Source organism: Amblyraja radiata, chromosome 10 (assembly GCF_010909765.2).
Source record: "Amblyraja radiata isolate CabotCenter1 chromosome 10, sAmbRad1.1.pri, whole genome shotgun sequence".
Taxonomy (NCBI): Eukaryota; Metazoa; Chordata; class Chondrichthyes; order Rajiformes; family Rajidae; genus Amblyraja; species Amblyraja radiata.
Genome location: NC_045965.1, coordinates 59,456,756 through 59,474,621, shown reverse-complemented (window position 1 = coordinate 59,474,621; position 17,866 = coordinate 59,456,756). Strand labels below are relative to the sequence as shown.

The window sequence follows — 17,866 nt, the reverse complement described above, 5'->3', positions numbered from 1 at the left end:
CCCCCCCCCCCCCCCCCCCCGTCTTGTCACTCTGCTGCCGGTGAATACAAAAATACAGAAAGACTGCAGCGAGCAAATGGCAGATCGACATCCCCTCCCCTCCATTGTTGGGCAAGATGCAGAGAAGCCGGTCCCGGCTAACCCTGACCGCTAGCAAGGGCTGCCACCATAGCGGCTCGGCAGTGTGGAAGCCGGCATCGTGTCTGGAGAAGCTCTCTAGGAGAAGGGAGAGAAAGCAAACGCAATGTGCTGCTGTTTCTTCAGATCTCCCTGCCTGCTCACTCCACACTATGGCTGCTCAGCTCACATCATCTGAAACATAATGCACTCTCGCCTGAAATGTAAGCATCTTCTACCACCAAACCTCTCTTTTTTTTTTTTTTTTAACGGAATCTAGTCTAGAGTCTAGTAAATATTTTGACCCAAAGGAATAAACCCCGCGTCACGTTTTGCTGTTGCTGAATTGGGAAAGTAAAAGCCTGTTTTTAATGTTTAACATGTTGTGTGATAAGTTTACTGACGTTCTGAAGCGGCGGAGAGAAATGACACATTAGGGTGAAATTACCGTCTTGGGACAGTATTTCAACCGTGTGTGTGTGAGTGAGTGTCTGTGTGTGTGTGTTAGTCTGGCAAAGCTCAGTGTGTGAACTAGCATCTTAAAGAAAATTGCATTATTTTGACTCATCTGTTTATATATATTTTTTTAAAACCCATGGCCAAAATAGCCAAGCTAAAAAGGGTTGCACAAAAGTTGTTTTCAGTAATATTGTGTCCTCCTGAGTTCATAGGTTGGAGCTCGTTCAAACAGATACCCAGCATATGTATTTTCCTCTCCATTAGACTCCCTTGAATTGAGACAATGTGTGGATTTTGTTTTGTGGGAGCATGTCCTCAAATACAGCACAGTGATACAGTTGCTGTATTACACTGTAACTAATGTAATAGATGAGGCTTGTACATCAATTACAGTGCCCCAGAAATATCAGTTTATTTTCGATCATACTACATGCAGTCATGGAGTGATACAGCGTGGAAACGGGTGCTATGGCCCAACTTGCCTACACCGGCCAACATGTCCCAGCTACACTCGTCCCACCTGGTCTATACCCCTCCAAACCTGTCCTATCCTTGTACCGGTCTTAACTGTTTCTTAAAACGTTGGGATAGTCCCAGCCTCAACTCTCCTCTGGCAGCTTGTTCCATACACTCACCACCCTTTGTGTGAACATGGAACGGTACAGTGCGGGAACGGGCCTTTCGGCACGCCGAACATGATGCCAAGACTGACTCTTATCTTCCTGCACATAATCCCTACCCCTCCATTCCCTGCATAGATAGCCAAGTGCCTATCCAAAGGCCTCCTAAATGCCACCATTGAACCTGGCTGGCAGTATGTTTCACCCCTGGCAGTATGTTTCAAGTACCCACAAGCGTCTATGTATGGGGGGGGAAAACTTTGCCCCTCTCACCTTAAAGCTATGTTGAAGAGCAGAGGGATCTAAGAACACGGGTACACAGTTCCTTGCAAGTGGCGTCACAGGTTGGTAGGAAGGAACTGCAGATGCTGGTTTACACCAAAGACAGACATAAAATGCTGGAGTAACTCAGCAGAACAGACAGCATCCATTCCTTCTACCCAGAAATGCTGCCTGTTACTCTGGCATTTTGTGTCTACCTTTTTTGGTAAAGAAGGCATTTGGTACATTGGCCTTCATAATTCAGGGGCACTGAGTGTGGACGTTGGGACGTTATGCTACAGTTGTGCAAAATATTGGTGAGGCTGCATTTGGAGTATTGTGACCTGTTTTGGTCACCCTTCTATCGGGGTGGCACAGTGATCCTGACTACAGGTGCTGTCTGGACGGAGCTTGTACGTTCTCCCTGTGACTGCGTGGGGTTTCCTCCCACACTTACGGGTTTGTACGTTATTTGGCTTTGGCTAAAAAATTGTAAATTGTCCCTAGTGGGTAGTATAGTGCAGGTGTACGGGGTGATCGCTGGTCGGTGTGGACTGAAGGGCCTGTTTCCGTGCTGTATCTCTAAAGTTTAAAGTGAAATCTAAAGTCATTAATCTGGAAAACATGAAGAGAATGTTTACAAGGACGTTGCCAGGACTGAAGGGCCTGAGCTATAGTGCGAGTATAGTAGTAAATAACTATAGTTATTTGGAGAACGGGAGGTTAAGGGATGGTCTTATGGAAGTGTATAAAATCATGAGGGGAATTAATAGGGTGAAAGACTTTTACCCAGCGTAGGGGAATCAAGAACAACCCGACATAGGTTTAAGGTGAGAGGGGCACAATTTAATAGGAAGTTGAGTAGGAAGGAACTGCAGATGCTGGTTTAAATTGAAGATAGACATAAAATGCTGGTGTAACTCAGCGGGACAGGCAGCATCTCTGGAGAGAAAGAATGGGTGATGTTTCGGGTCGAGAACCTTCTTCAGACTGATAGGAAGTTGAGGCGGGTACAATAACAGCATTGAAAAGACACTTGGACAGATACATGGATAGGAAATGTTCAGAGAGATATGGGCCAAATGCAGGCAAATGGGACTAGCTTTGATGGGGCATGGAGGAGTTGGGTGGAAGGGCCTGTTTCTGTGCTGCATAGTATTTATTATTTCTATCCGGGGGAGGGGGAGGTTCTGACTGTTTACTGCATTCATGGCTCAGGAGGAGAAAGTTCAGGATTCGAAAGGTTGACCCAAATGATTTAACATCCAGTCATGCATCAAATGAAGCATTGGTCATTTCACCAGCTACCAACCACCTCTCAGAAAGACATATCCCATATTTGATGTTATTTCTTTTAAATATTTTCCTGCTGGTCATTTTATTTAATAGCAGTTTCGGTTTGAGTTTAGTTTGTTGTTACCTGTATCGAGGTACAGTGAAAAGCTTTTGTTGCGTACCAACCAGTCAGTGGAAAAATAATACATGATTACAATCGAGGCAAAGCTTTTTCACCCAGAGAGTTGTGAATCTATGGAATTCTCTGCCACAGAAGGCAGTGGAGGCCAATTCACTGGATGTATTAAAGACAGTTAGATATAGCCCTTGAGGCTAACAGAATCAGGGGATATGGGGAGAAAGCAGGAGCGGGGTACTGATTTTGGATGATCAGCCATGATCATATTGAATGGAAGTGTTGGCTCGAAGGGCCGAATGATCTACTCCTGCTTCTATGTTCTATGTTTTTCTGAACCATTTACAGTGCACAGATACATGATAAGGGATTGACATTTAGTGCAAGGTAAAGCCAGCAAAGTCTGATCAAAGGTAGTCTGAGGGTCACCAAGATAGTGGTTCTTCTGTAACTGAGGCCTAGCTAAGGAGGATCCAGTCTGAAGAAGGATCCCGACCCAAACATTGACCTGTCCATATTCTCCAGAACTGCTGCCTGACCCACTGAATTACTCCAGCATTTTGTTTGTTTTAAAAGAAGGGTTAGCAATGGTTTTTAGCTAATAAAGCTAATTTTTTGTTCTTTTGATTTTGGAAAACAGGGAAAGCTTAGCATTTGGCGATTTGCTTGATTAAATAATGCCTACTCAGTAACAGTGGCAAATGCATCCATTTACATTATCAATGTCATCCCATAATCCCATCATTTTTTTAAATCGCCGTCTGAAGCTCTATTAATTTTATTTCTTCTAAGGATAAGGCAATATTTTTTTGATGATCTGTCATGTTCAGTAATAACTTGGGTTTACCTTTCATTGAATGATACAGCACAAGGCAAGACTATTCAAAATATTGTCTTTATTATGGCTTTTGTAAAAGAGTGGTCTAAATGGTGTTTCAACAAGATCCTGACCCAAAACCTCACCTATCCATGTTCTCCAGAGATGCTGCCTGAACTGCGGAGTTACTCCAGCATTTTGTCTTATTTTTGTCCAAATGGTTCTGTTTCACTGCTCTTAGTTCTTGTCATGCCTTTAAAGTGTTATTATTTTCAAGTATCCATCCGCACTCACTTCAAAAGTTAGTGTTTAATTCTGCTTCCGTCTTCTCTTCTTTGGTACAACCTAGAGATTATTGACGCGCTTATTTTCTGATTTCAAAATGGCCGACAAGGCATAAGTGGGAGCTGTAGACTCTTCTGATGTGGCAGGATGTGCCAATAGGACTGGTGGATGGTGGGTAGGTTGTCAATGATCTGCTTCTTTCGCCTCCTTGGGTGTATAAAATCATGAGAGGAATAAATTGGGTAGATGCACAGAATCTCTTGCCCAGAGTAGTGGAATCGAGGACCAGCGGACACAGGTTCAAGGTGAAGGGGAAAAGATTTAATAGGAATCTGAGAGGTAACTTTTTCCACACAAACGGTGGTTGGTGTATGGAACAAGTTGCCAGAGGAGGTAGTTGAGGCAGGGACTATCCCAACGTTTATAGAAACAGTTAGACAGGTACATGAATCAGACAGGTTTGGAGGAATATGGAACAAATGCAGGCAGGTGGGACTAGTGTAGCTGGGACATGTTGGCTGGTGTGGGCAAGTTGGACCGAAGGGCCTGTTTCCACACTGTATCACTCCATGACTTGACATGGTACTTTTTGTGTGCTTCCAATACATGGACCTCAGATTCGCAACATGTTCCTCCTCCACTTTGAGCACCCATGGGGCAGAGATTTCCAGAGGTCCATGGTGAAGTTGTGCTTATTCTTTGTGTACACCCACCTGGAAATCTCTTTGCATGAAAGATTGGATGAATGCACGGAGTCTTTTACCCGGGGTAGAGGAATAAGGGCTGATGAAGGGTCTCAACCCCAAACGTCACCAATTCCTTCTCTCCAGAGGTGCTGCCTGTCTCGTTGAGTTACTCCAGCAGTTTGTGTATCTTCGGTTTAAACCAGCATCTGCAGTTCCTTCCTACACAGGTCATGGGTTTACGGTGAGATGGGCAAGGATTAAGAGGAACATTTTAACTCGGAGGGTGGTGGGAATACGGAACGAGCTGCCAGAGGAGGTAGTTGAGGCCGCTGCATTTTGGATCAGGACCCTTCTTCAAGCTGAATCTTGTGCTTTATTTAATTGTCCCAACTTGTTCTTGGACCTTTTAAAGGCTTATGCCATTTGAGACTTCATATGTGACTGCAAGATCCATATTTCTGACTCTACATTGACCTTCTGAAGGTAGTGAGTGCACTGCCTCTATGTCTGCACATAGAGCAATACAGCGTGAAAACTGACCACGTGGGTTTTCTCTGAGATTTTCGGTTTCCTCCCATAGTCCAAAGACCGTCAGGTTTGTAGGCTAATTGGCTTTGACAAAATTGTAAATTGTCCCTAGTGTGTGTGTGTGTCTTAGGCCCCCTTCGGTCATGGCTGACCATGGGTGTCTCCAGGGTGCTATTCCCTATATGGAGGACGCCTGTGTGTGACTTTGTTTAACGTGGGGAGACTGGTGCACAGACAGCCACCCCACGGTCCTTGACAGATCTGGGTCAGCATCCAGTGGCATGGAGTCCAAGACGACCAGAGACCCTTTTCTGCTGCAGCCTTCATCCATCCGCCTTCCCAGCCGTTGTGACGCTCCACTAAAGTCAGCCATCGTCCTCCGCCTGTTCCACCGTTCAGGTCTTGGTTGGATTGCTCTTTGTCAGAGACCTCCCCCTCGACCTTACCGCCATGGGTGACCCTACCAGGAGCATGGCTCCAGACGGCATCGCTCTCAGGATCTCCGGTCCACACAAGCTTCTCCAGCACGACAAGGTGACAATCCACGGAGAAGGATTGTAGTGTGGGATAGTGCTAATGTGCAGGAATCGCTGGTCGGTGCAGACTCGGTGGGCTGAAGGGCCTGTTTCCGTGCTGTATCTCTAAACTAAACTAATGCTAAAAAACATATCTAAATGAATGAGGCTTTACCCTGTGAAGTTGCTCCCACCAGCATGAGTAACATCCTCACGGGATCTGCCTTTCGTATTCCTTCAGGACTGCATGTCATCTTTCCAGAGTATGTGTAATCTTGTCTCATAAGACCGCTCCCTCATTCTCCCCCCTCATGCGTACAAGGCAGGTCTATGTCCTGCAAATGAGACCAGTGTTCCTGATGTGGGGTCCGACCCAATTGGTTTAGCTTAGAGATACAACATGGAAACAGGCTCTGTGGCCCACCCAGTCTGTGGTGATCAGCGACCCCCGCACACTGACAGTATCCAATTAGGGGCAAATTACAATTTTACCAAGCCAATTAGCTGACAAACGCACACTTCTTTGGAGTGTGGGAGGAAACCGGAGCACCCGGAGAAAACCACGCAGGTCACGGGGAGAACGAACAAACTTTGTACAGACGGCACCTGCAGTCAGGGTCGAACACGGGTTTGTGGCGCTGTAAGGCAACAAGTCTACCGCTGCACCACCGTGCCACATTTATATGTAGTGTTGTTAGCAAGACGCTCCTCCCATTTACACAGTCCCTCTTGCTATACAAGAGAATCTTCTGAAGATAGACACAAAAAGCTGGAGTAAACTCAGCGGGTCAGAGAGCATCTCTGGAGAACAGGAACAGGTGACTTTTCGGGTCGAGACCCTTCTTCGGACCCATGACGTCACGTATTCCTTTATCTCCAGACGTGCCGTCTGACCAGCTTTTTGTGACTATCTTTGGTTTAAACCAGCATCTGCAGTTCCTTCCTTCACAAGAGAATATTCTGTTTGCTTTCCTAATTACTTGCTGTCCCAGTAGCGCTAACCTTCTGTGTATTCTTGTACAAGGTCACCACCATTTGCGTCTTGCACCATATGAGCAATGTACTTTCCTATTCTGCCCAGTACAGTGACTAATCTCGTGTTCAGGGGGCCCTAGTTCAGTGGATGAAAGAAGGGATTGTCAGAACCAACTTGGAGAATCTCACTGAATAATGGAAACTCTAACATGCAGATAAGAGGGACCCGCATGATGTTTACGCAGTCACAGAGTCACACAGCGTGGAAACGGGTCCCTCGGCCTAACTTGCCCACATCGGCCAACATATCACAGTGGCGCAGCGGTAGAGTTGCTGCCTTAAGGGCCTGTCCCACGAGCATGCGACTCCATGCGGCAAGCGCAACCTAATGTGGTCGCTTGAGCCGTACGGCCTTGCGGGACCGGCCCCACTTCGATCGCCGGAGCTGTATGGAGTTGTGCGGAGCTGGTCCTGACATCGCGCTGGGATCAGAAAAACTGACCGTGTTCAAAAATTCTGCGCGGCAATGGCCTGCCGGCCCGCAGCCGTCTCGACACCGTGCACACCGCCTCGACAGGCGTGCGCAGCGTCTCGACGTCGTACGTCACGAGCGAACTTCCCGCAGACTTCGCTCGTACTTCACGTCACTCACTCGACCTCCGCGCGGCCCCCGCTTCCGGTTTGGTCACGCTCGCCGCATGCAGGCGCATGCTCGTGGGACAGGCCCTGTACGGAGATCACTCGACCTCCACGCGGCCCCCGCTTCCGGTTTGGTCGCGCTTGCCGCATGCAGGTCGCATGCTCGTGGGACAGGCCCTTTCCAGTAAATGCAGCGCCGGAGACCCGGGTACGATCCCGACCAGGGGTGCTGTCTGTACGGAGTTTGTACGTTCTCCCTGCGACCTTACGTGGGTTTTCTCCGAGATCTTCGGTTTCCTCCCAAACTCCAAAGACCTACAGGTTTGTCAAATGTCAAAATTGTCCCTAGTGTGTGTAGGATAGCATTAATGTGCGGGGATCGCTGGTCAGCGTGGACCCGGTGGGCCGAGTAGCCTGTATCTGCGTTGTATTTCTAAATTAAACTAGTCCCACCTGCCTGCGTTTGGTCCATATCCCTCCAAACCTGTCCTATCCATGTAACTGTTTCTTAAAACGTTGGGATGGTCCCTGCCTCAACTATCTGGATAGGTTAGGTGAATGGGCAGCTGCATGGCAGATGCAGTATAGTGTGGATAAATGTGAGGTTATCCACTTTGGTGGCAAGAACAGGAAGGCAGATTATTATCTGAATGATGTCAGATTAGGAAAAGGGGAAATTCAATGAGACCTGGGTGTCCTTGTACATCAGTCACTGTAAGTAAGCATGCAGTCTTCAATGCGAGGGGATTTGAGTTTAGGAACAATGAGGTCCTACTGCAGTTGACAGGGCCCTGGTGAGACCACTCCTGGATTATTGTGTGCAATTTTGGTCTCTTAATTTGAGGAAGGACATTCTTGCTATTGAGGGAGTGCAGCGTAGGTTCACCAGGTTAATTCCCGGGATGGCGGGACTGACATATCATGAAAGAATGGGTCGACTGTGCTTGTATTCACTAGAATTTAGAAGGATGAGAGGAGATCTTGTAGAAACCTGTAAAATCCTTAAAGGATTGGGCAGGCTAGATGCAGGAAAAAATGTTCTTGGTGTTTCAGTACAAAACCAGGGGTCACAGTTTAAGAATAAGGGGTAGGCCTTTTAGGACTGCGATGAGGACAAACATTTTCACCCAGAGAGTTGTGAATCTGTGGAATTCTCTGCCAGAAGGCAGTGGAGGCCAATTCACTGGATGTTTTCAAGAGAGAGTTAGATTTAGCTCTTGGGGCTAAAGGAATCAAGGGATATGGGGAGAAGGCAGGAACGGGGTACTCTCTCTCCCCAAATGCACCTTTCCAAAACTTCTCAAAATGCACTGATCCACCTCGCCATTTGCAACAGTCTCCAGACTTAACTTTAAACTTTGGAGATATAGTGCGGAAACAGGCCCTCCTCCGGCCCACCGAGTCTGCGCCGCCCACCGATCACCCCGTACACTAACGCGATCCTACACACTAGGGACAATTTATAATTTCACCAAGCCAATTAGCCGACAAACCCATACGTAGAAACATAGAAAATAGGTGCAGGAGGAGGCCATTCGGCCCTTTGAGCCAGCACCGCCATTCACACTGTTTTTGATTTTTTGTTTTTGGATTGAATTCTGTTTTTAATTTGTGTCTCTGTGATGTCTTTTTTACCTGTTCTATTCCGATTATATGTTTTTATTCCGATTACTATGTAAGGTGTCCTTGAGATGTCTGAAAGGCGCCCATTAAATAAAATTTATTATTATTATTATTATTGTGATCATGGCTGATCGTCCCGTATCAATAACCCGTGCCTGCCTTCTCCCCATATCCCTTGACTCCACTAGCCCCTAGAGCTCTATCTAGCTCTCTCTTAAATCCATCCAGTGATTTGGCCTCCACTGTCCTCTGTGGCAGGGAATTCCATAAATTCAAAACTCTCTGGGTGAAAAAGTTTTTTTCTCACCTCAGTCTTAAATGACCTCCCCTTTATTCTAAGACTGTGGCCCCTGGTTCTGGACTCGCCCAACATTCTGAAATTTTTTCCTGCATCTAGCTTGTCCAGTCCTTTTATAATTTTATATGTTTCTATGAGATCCCCCTCATCCTTCTAAACTCCAGTGAATACAAGCCTAGTCTTTTGGAGTGTGGGAGAAAACCCACACAGGTCACGGGGAGAACATGCAAGCTCCATACAAAGAGCACCTGTAGTCGGGATCGAACCCGGGTGTCTGTAACTCTACTGCTGCGCCACCATGCCAACCTCAAATCGTAATCCCAGTTAAATCTTCCTTCAGTCTGCTAAACTCGCCTTTGAACTGTATGTGTATCGAGCATTATTATAAATGCTCTTTTTTCCCCTTGCATTTCCATGAAATTCAAGGGGCTGATTCTGTTGACCACTTTAGACAAAGGTGCAAGAGCAGGCCATTCGGCCCTTCGAGCCAGCACCGCCATTCAATGTGATCATGGCTGACCATCCCCAATCTGTACCCCGTTCCTGCCTTCTCCCAATATCCCCTGACTCCGCTATCATTAAGAGAAAGGTACGAACTCCGTGCAGACAGCACCTGTAGTCTGGATCGAACCCGGGTCTCCTGCGCTCCAAGCCCTGCGAGGCAGCAACTCTACTGCTGTGCCACCGTGGCTGCCCTCTGCAAATTGAATTGCTTCATTCTCAACAAGTCCGCTCCATCATTGTGCCTTCCAGTTGTGCAGTATTTTTCCCCTTAAATGATCTTAGATTTTGTTTGTCAAGACTTTTATAATTAGAAAACAGTTTGGCCATCAGTGGGAACACAAGAGCATCTGATACTCCGGAGACGGAGTCACTCTTGTTTTGGCAATGACCCCTGCCAATGAAGAAGGATCAATATTTAATCCATTCGTATCATTTTCTATTGCATAACTTTTACGTACAAGGATACTGCAGATCTGAAACAGCTGAGAATAATGTGACCTTGGTAGACAAAAGTGCTGGAGAAACTCAGCGGGTGCAGCAGCATCTATGGAGCGAAGGAAATAGGCAACGTTTCGGGCCGAAACCCTAGGGTTTCGGGCCGAAACGTTGCCTATTTCCTACGCTCCCGCTGAGTTTCGCTAGCACTTTTGTCTACCTTCGATTTTCCAGCATCTGCAGTTCCTTCTTAAACACAATAATGTGACCTTGTCCATTTCTGTTTCTAAAATAAAATGTTATTGTCCTCATGGGTTACAGGGTGGGCCTCTTTATCTTGCTGCATCATATGTATAGAAACTCATCCAAGTGATGTTGTAACGATTGTTAGCACAGTAAGGCAGATCCTTACTGCTGGTGTGTAGGTCTGATGAATGGGCCATCTCTGAATGGACACAAAATGCTGTCGTGACAAGGGCCTCGACCCGAAACGTCACCCATTCCTTCTCTCCAGAGACGCCGCCTATCCCGCTGAGTAATGCCCCTGTCCCACTTAGGAAACCTGAACGGAAACCTCTGGAGACTTTGAAGGTGGTTGCCGGAGGTTGCAGGTGGTTGCCGGAGGTTGCAGGTAGTGGAAGGTCTTACCTTCCACTACCTGCAACCTCTGGCAACCACCTTCAACTAGCTTCAACTAGCATCGCAACCAGCTTCGTCTAAAAAATTACCGATTTTTAAAACGGCAACCTATTTTTAGTCGCGGCCGGTTTTGAATTTTTTGAAATAATCGCCGGAACATAGAAGGAGCGGAAACCACTTTCAACCATTAGGGAGACTGACAAAAACCTCCGGAAAACTGTACCTCTTTGGAGTTTGGGAGGAAACCCACGCAGTCACAGGGAGAACGTACAAACTCTGTACAGACAGCAGCCGTAGTCAGGATCGAACCAGTGTCTCTGGTGCTGTAAGGCAGCAACTCTACTGTTGCACCACCATGCCGCCAAGTCCAAGGTCCTCATTGGGGTAGAGGCAGAAGGAGTTGAGTTGCAAAGAGATTTAAATGCCCGTGTAGGCAGATCATTAAAATATCACGGGCAAGTATAGGAAAGACCCAAATAAGTTAATAAAATACTTGCGGTGATTGCCTGGACACTGAATTACATGGGGGAGGGTGGGGGGTTAGAAGTTATGCTACAGTTCATTGCAAAGACCTGCTTTACACCATGCCTGGGCTCTTCCAGCAATATCTCTAAGACGGCACAGTGGCGTAGCAGTAGGGTTGCTGCCTTGTAACGCCAGAGATACCAGGTTCGATCCTGACCTCGGGTACTGTTTCTACGGAGTTTGCACGTTCTCCTGGTGACCGCGTGGGTTTTCTCCGGGTGCTCCTGTTCCCTCTCGCACTCCAAAGACGTCCAGGTTTGTAGGTTAATTGGCTTTGGGAATAAATTGTGAATTGTCCATAGTGTGTAGGATAGTACTGATCGCTGGTTGGTGCAGATTCGGTGGGCTGAAGGGCCTGCTTCCACGCTGTAGCTCCCAAAAGTATTTTAAAAAAGAAAGTCTTGGCCTTGGAGGAAGTATAGCAGAGATGTCTGCAATCAATATCCACACTCTGTTAAATTATGAAGCAAGATTATAGAAACTCTTCTTTCGTACAAAGGTGATTTGTTTGGGGAAACCAAATAAGGTATGTCCTCTATTTCTGTTGGTTTTCAAGTTTAGTACAAGGACATGCAGTGTAAAGTTAGAATCGTGCCTGTCGGGAGGAAGCTCTGGAAATGTGTTTTTACATAGAGGGTGGTAGAAGCTTTGAACGTTGTTTAGTTTAGAGAAACAGGATGGAAACAGGCCCTTCGGTCCACCGAGTCCGTGTCGACCAGCAATCCCCACACAAAATCTCCATTCTACTCACACCAGGGACAATTTACAATTTTACCAAGCTAATTAACCTGCAACCCTATACGTCTTTGGAGTGTGGGAAGAAACCGGAGCACCCGGAGAAAACCCACACAGGTCTTAGGGAGAACGTGCAAACTCCGTACAGACAGCACCCTGCAGCCAGGTCTCTGGCGCTGTAAGGCAGCAACTCTACCGCTGAGCCACTGTGCTGCGCGAACAACTATTGAAGTCAGTTAATGTAATTTTAATACAGTGCCCTCCATAATGTTTGGGACAAAGACCCTTCATTTATTTATTTGCCTCTGTACTCCACAATTTGAGATTTGTAATAGAAAAAATCACATGAGGTTAAAATGCACATTGTCAGATTTTAATAAATGCCATTTTTACACATTTTGGTTTCACCATGTAGAAATTACAGCTGTGTTTATTCATAGTCCACCTATTTCAGGGCATCATAATGTTTGGGACACAGCAATGTAATGTAAATGAAAGTAGTCATGTTTAGTATTTTGTTGCAAATCCTTTGCATGCAATGACTGCTTGAAGTCTGTGATTCATGGACATCACCAGCTGCTGGGTGTCTTCTCTGGTGATGCTCTGCCAGGCCTGTTTTGCAGCCATCTTTAACATGTGGTTTTGGGGGCTAGTCCCCTTCAGCATATAAAAGGCATGCATCAATTGGATTCAGATTGGGTGATTGACTTGGCCACTCAAGAATTGACCACTTTGAAAAACTCCTTTGTTGCTTTAGCAATATGTTTGGGATCATTGTCTTGCTGTAGAATCAACTGCCGGCCAATGAGTTTTGAGCCATTTGTTTGAACTTGAGCAGATAGGATGTGTCTATACACTTCAGAATTCATTATGCTACTACCACCAGCAGTTGTAACATCAATGAAGATAAGTGAGCCAGTACCTACAGCAGCCATACATGCCCAGGCCATAACAGCCCCACCACCGTGTTTCACAGATGATGTGGTATGCTTTGGATCTTGGGCAGTTCCTTCTCTCCTCCATACCTTGCTCTTGCCATCACTCTGATATAAGTTAATCTTCCTCTCATCTGTCCACAAGACCGTTTTCCCAGAACTGTGGTACTTCTTGGCAAACTGTACTTATTTTAAGTACTTCTTGGCAAACTGTAACCTGGCCATCCTATTTTTACGGCTAACCAGTGGTTTGCATCTTGCAGTGTAGCCTCTGTATTTCTGCTCATGAAGTCTTCTGCGGACAGTGGTCATTGACAAATCCACACCTGACTCCTGAAGAGTGTTTCTGATCTGTCGGACAGGTGTTTGGGGGATTTTTCTTTATTGTAGAGAGGATTCTTCTGTCATCAGCTGTGGAGGTCTTCCTTGGCCTGCCAGTCCCTTTGCGATTAGTAAGCTCACCAGTGCTCTCTTTCTTCTTAATGATGTTCCAAACAGTTGATTTTGGTAAGGCTAAGGTTTGGCTGATGTCTCTAACAGTTTTATTCTTGTTTCTCAGTCACATAATGGCTTCTTTGACTCTCATTGGCACAACTTTGGTCCTCATGTTGATAAACAGCAATAAAAGTTTCCAAAGGTGATGGAAAGACTGGAGGAAAGACTAGGTGCTGAGAGCTCTCTTATACCTGCATTAAGGAGGCAATTAAACACACCTGAGCAATTACAAACGCCGGTGAAGCCATGTGTCGCAAACATTATGGTGCCCTGAAATGGGGGGACTATGTATAAACACAGATGTAATTTCTACATGGTGAAACCAAAATGTATACAAATCTTCTTCTCAAGCCCTTTGCTCCTCCAGGGAGCATGGGCCATTGATAAATGTCCTCCACCTCACTTTGTTGTTGGCAGTTCTTTCGATGTATAAATGTATAAAAATATATTAAAATATCCTTTAATGAAATCTGACAATGTGCACTTTAACCACTTGATTTTTTTTCTTATTACAAATCTCAAATTATGGTACAGAGGCAAATAAATGTAAAAAATGGGTGTTTGTCCCAAACATTATGGAGGGCACTGTGTGTAGTAAGTAACTGCAGATGCGGGTTTAGCCCAAAGACAGATACAAAAAGCTGGTGTAAATCAACGGGCCAGGCAGCATCTCTGGAGAGAAGGAATGGGTGATGTTTCGGGTCATGAGTCTTTTATCTCTGAGATTAATGGACTTCTGTCGGTGCAGTGTTCGTGGTGGTGCCTGTGAAATGTCCAGGTTGCCGTGTACACCCATCTTGTTTACTTGAGTCATGGAATGATGTTGTCCTCTCTTGCCCACCTACACGTGACCAGACCGTTCAAGGGGACTTGCTCTTCCCTGTCCTCTTGCTTCAGGCAAATAGGGATGAGCAGTGTCAGTTTTTCGGAGCCCCGCACAACTCCATACGGCTCCGGCGATCGAAGTGGGACCGGCCCCGCGTGGCTGTACGGCTCAAGCGACCACGTTAGGTCGCGCTAGCCGCATGCAGGTGGGACGGGCCCTTAACTTGCTCGAGTTGTGTTCAAGAATCAGCCGTGATGGGTGGCACAGCGGAAGAGTTGCTGCCTCGCAGCGCCAGAGACCCGGGTTCGATCCTGACCACGAGTGCTGCCTGTACGGAGTTTGTGCTTTCTTCCTGTGACCGTGTGGGTTTCCTTCGGGTGCTCCGGCTTCCTCCCACACTCCAAAAATGTACAGATTGTAGGATAATTGGCCTCAGTAAAACAAAAAAAGGAAAAAATTGTAAATTGTGGCTGGCGTGTAAAATAGAGCTAGTGTATGGAGTGATCGCTGGTCGGTGCGGACTTGGTGATGCGAAGGGTGTGTCTCCACACTGCATCTCTAAAGTCTTAATTTCATGGATTTGAGGTTGACTAACTTGTTCTTGGTGTGTTTAAGTGTCTGTTATGATCGACGCAATTAAATCTGTTTACATAGAAACATAGAAAATAGGTGCAGGAGTAATTTTTATATGCAGGAAGGAACTGCAGGTGCTACTTTAAATCAAAGATACACAAAAAGCTGGAGCAACTCAGCGTGTCAGGCAGCATCTCTGGAGAACATGAATATCTGACGTTTCGGGTCGAGGCCCTTGTTCAGACTCTAAAGAGGGGTCCTGACCCGAAACGTCGCCTATCCAAACCCTCCAGAGATGCCGCCTGACCCAATGAGTTACTCCAGCACTTTGTGCCTTTTTGTTGTGAGCTGGCATCTGCATTTGCTTGTATTTTACTGGGAAAATTGAATATTCGTTTATATTATTATTATCTGGCCATCCAAGTCCATGCTGACCATCGATCAGCTGTTCACACAAGTCAGTCTGAAGAAGGGTCCTGACCCTAAATGTCACCCATCCTTTTTCTCCAGGGATGCTGCCAGACCCACTGAGTTTCTCCAGCACTTTGTGTCTATCTTTGACTAGACTAAGTGGGACCCGTTGGGGGGGGTGTGGTGGTGGTGTGGGATGGGAGAGGAAGTGTGTATGTGGGCTGGAGGGGTTTGCGAGGGGGGGAGGAGGAGGGATGTGGGGAGGGGGGGGGTGTGGGCAGAGTGTGTGGGGGAGGGAGGATGTGGGAGGGGGGGGGTTTGGGGGAGGGGTGTGTGTGGGCGGGGGTGTGGAAGGGGGGTTGTGGGCAGGGATGTTTTGGAGGAGGGGTTTGTGGGGGAGGGGGATGTGGGGGAGAGGAGTGTGTGGGTGGTGTTGAGGGGGGAGGGGTGTATGGGCGGGGTATGTGGCGTTGTAGGGGAGGGGCATTGTGGGCGTGTGTGGGTGTTGTGGGCGGGGAGGGGGTGTGGGCGGGGAGGGGGTGTTTGCAGGGAGGGGGGTGTGTGGAGGGCGGGGGGAGGGGTGTGGGGGCGGGGGGAAGTGTGTGGGGGCAGGGGGGAAGGGAGCTCGGAGAAAACGACAGGGGAAGAGCCATGGGGGAGGCGGTATCATAGCGGGTGCTGGAAGGGGCGTTACCTTCATGGTGACTGACAGGCGAGAAGACCAATCTGCTGATCTCACGGTTTTTTAAACCTTCATAACTTTTGTAATCTTCCACTGATCGGAATAAAACTTGGTGGCTTGGAGCAGAGGAGAACGGCGAGTAAGGTGGCGAGTAATCCTAGCGCTATAGGGTGACGTTTTGCGCAAATTTAAATACAACGCAGTGGTCAAGATGAGATTTTCCATGTTCCATGTTTCTACATTCTATGGTATCCTAATTTTGCATCCACTCCCTACATATCTGAGGAAGGAAGTGCTGGCACTGGAGAGGGTCCAGAGGAGGTTTACGAGAATAATCCCAGGAATGAATGGGTTAATATTTGATGAGCATTTGACCGCACTGGGCCTCTTTTCACTGGAGTATAGAAGAATGAGGGGAGACCTTATTGAAACTTACGGAATAGTGAAAGGCCTGGATAGAGTGGATGTGGAGAGGATGTTTCCTCTGGTGGGAGAGGCCTCAGAAATTAAAGGAACATTCCTTTAGGAAAGAGGTGAGGAGGAATTTCTTCAGTCAGGCGGTGATGAATCTGTGGAATTCATTGCCACAGAAGGCTGTGGAGGCCAAATCAGTGTATATTTTTACTGCGGAGATAGATAGATTCTTGATTAGTACAGGTGTCAGGAGTTATGGGGAGAAGGCAGGAGAATGCGGTTAGGAGGGAGAGATAGAACAACCATGCTTGAATGGCAGAGTCGACTTGATGGGCCGAATGGCCTAATTCTGCTCCTATCACTTACGAACATATTGGGGGCTTTTTGCTGGAAAATGAGGACATGCGAATATGATGCTTTCAGCAGGCAAATGAAGTGTCTGCAATGACTGGGAGTTGTGTAAATCAGAAGGAGTATGTATTGTAAGTAGGCTCTGATGTTGGCTGCCCAGCCAGTGGTCTGGCGGTATGCGGGACGGGAGTGGGAAAGAGATCACAGCTGACTCTAGTGTTTGTACGTAGGGGGGGAGAAAATTTGCTCAGGCTGCCACAGCTGAGAAAATATGAGCTGGCTTTGGAAGGGAAAATACTGCTGGGCTATACAGCATCAGCCACCAAAAACCCATTCCTTCTATCCAGAGATGCTGCCTGCCCTGTTGAATTACTGTAACATTTTGTATCAATCACCAAATTCACACGCTGATCCTCGCTCTCCAGACAGTTGTGATTTACCTGATATTCATGTCATAGGAGCAGAATTAGGCCATTCGGCCCATCGAGTCTACACTGCCATTCAATCATGGCTGATCTATCATACCCTCTCAACCCCATTCTCCTGCCGTCAGTTGGCCCGTAACCTTTGACGCCCTTACTAATCAATGACCTCTGCTTTAAAAATACCCAAATGACCTGGCCTCCACAGCCGTCTACGGCAATGAATTCCACAGATTCACCACCCTCTGACGAAAGAAATTCCTCCCCATCTCCATTCCAAAGACACGTCCCTCCACTCTGAGGCTGAGGCTATAACCAGAGGCGCTGTACCTGTCCGGTGTAGCAAGGTTACAGTGTGAGTCGCTGTGATGAGAAATTGGGTTTGGAGCAGGGGAACAGTACTTCACAACTGTTAGTCCAGTCTAAACCCGACCTCCAAGGGTGTCACGGTGGCACAGCGGTAGAGTTGTTGCCTTACGGCGCCAGAGACCCGGGTTTGATCCTGACTGCCGGTGCTGTCTGTACAGAGTTTGTACGTTCTCCCCGTGACCTGCGTGGGTTTTCTCCAAGATATTCGGTTTTCTCCCACACTCCAAAGGCGTACAGGTTTGTATGCTAATTGGATTTGTATAAAAATGTAAATTGTCCCTAGTGTGTGCAGGATAGTGCTAGCGTACGGGGTTCG

General features: G+C 47.1%; 1 protein-coding gene across 1 annotated transcript in view; it reads left to right on the top strand.

The window, feature by feature from the left end:
* Window positions 1-6: 6 nt before the first annotated feature.
* lrrc8d (leucine rich repeat containing 8 VRAC subunit D) overlaps window positions 7-17,866 on the top strand; it is an 80,643-nt gene continuing 62,783 nt past the window's right edge. Inside the window, exon 1 of the mRNA XM_033028992.1 lies at window positions 7-341. The gene's annotated coding sequence lies outside the window, so the exon portion shown is untranslated. The remainder of the gene's footprint in view (window positions 342-17,866) is intronic.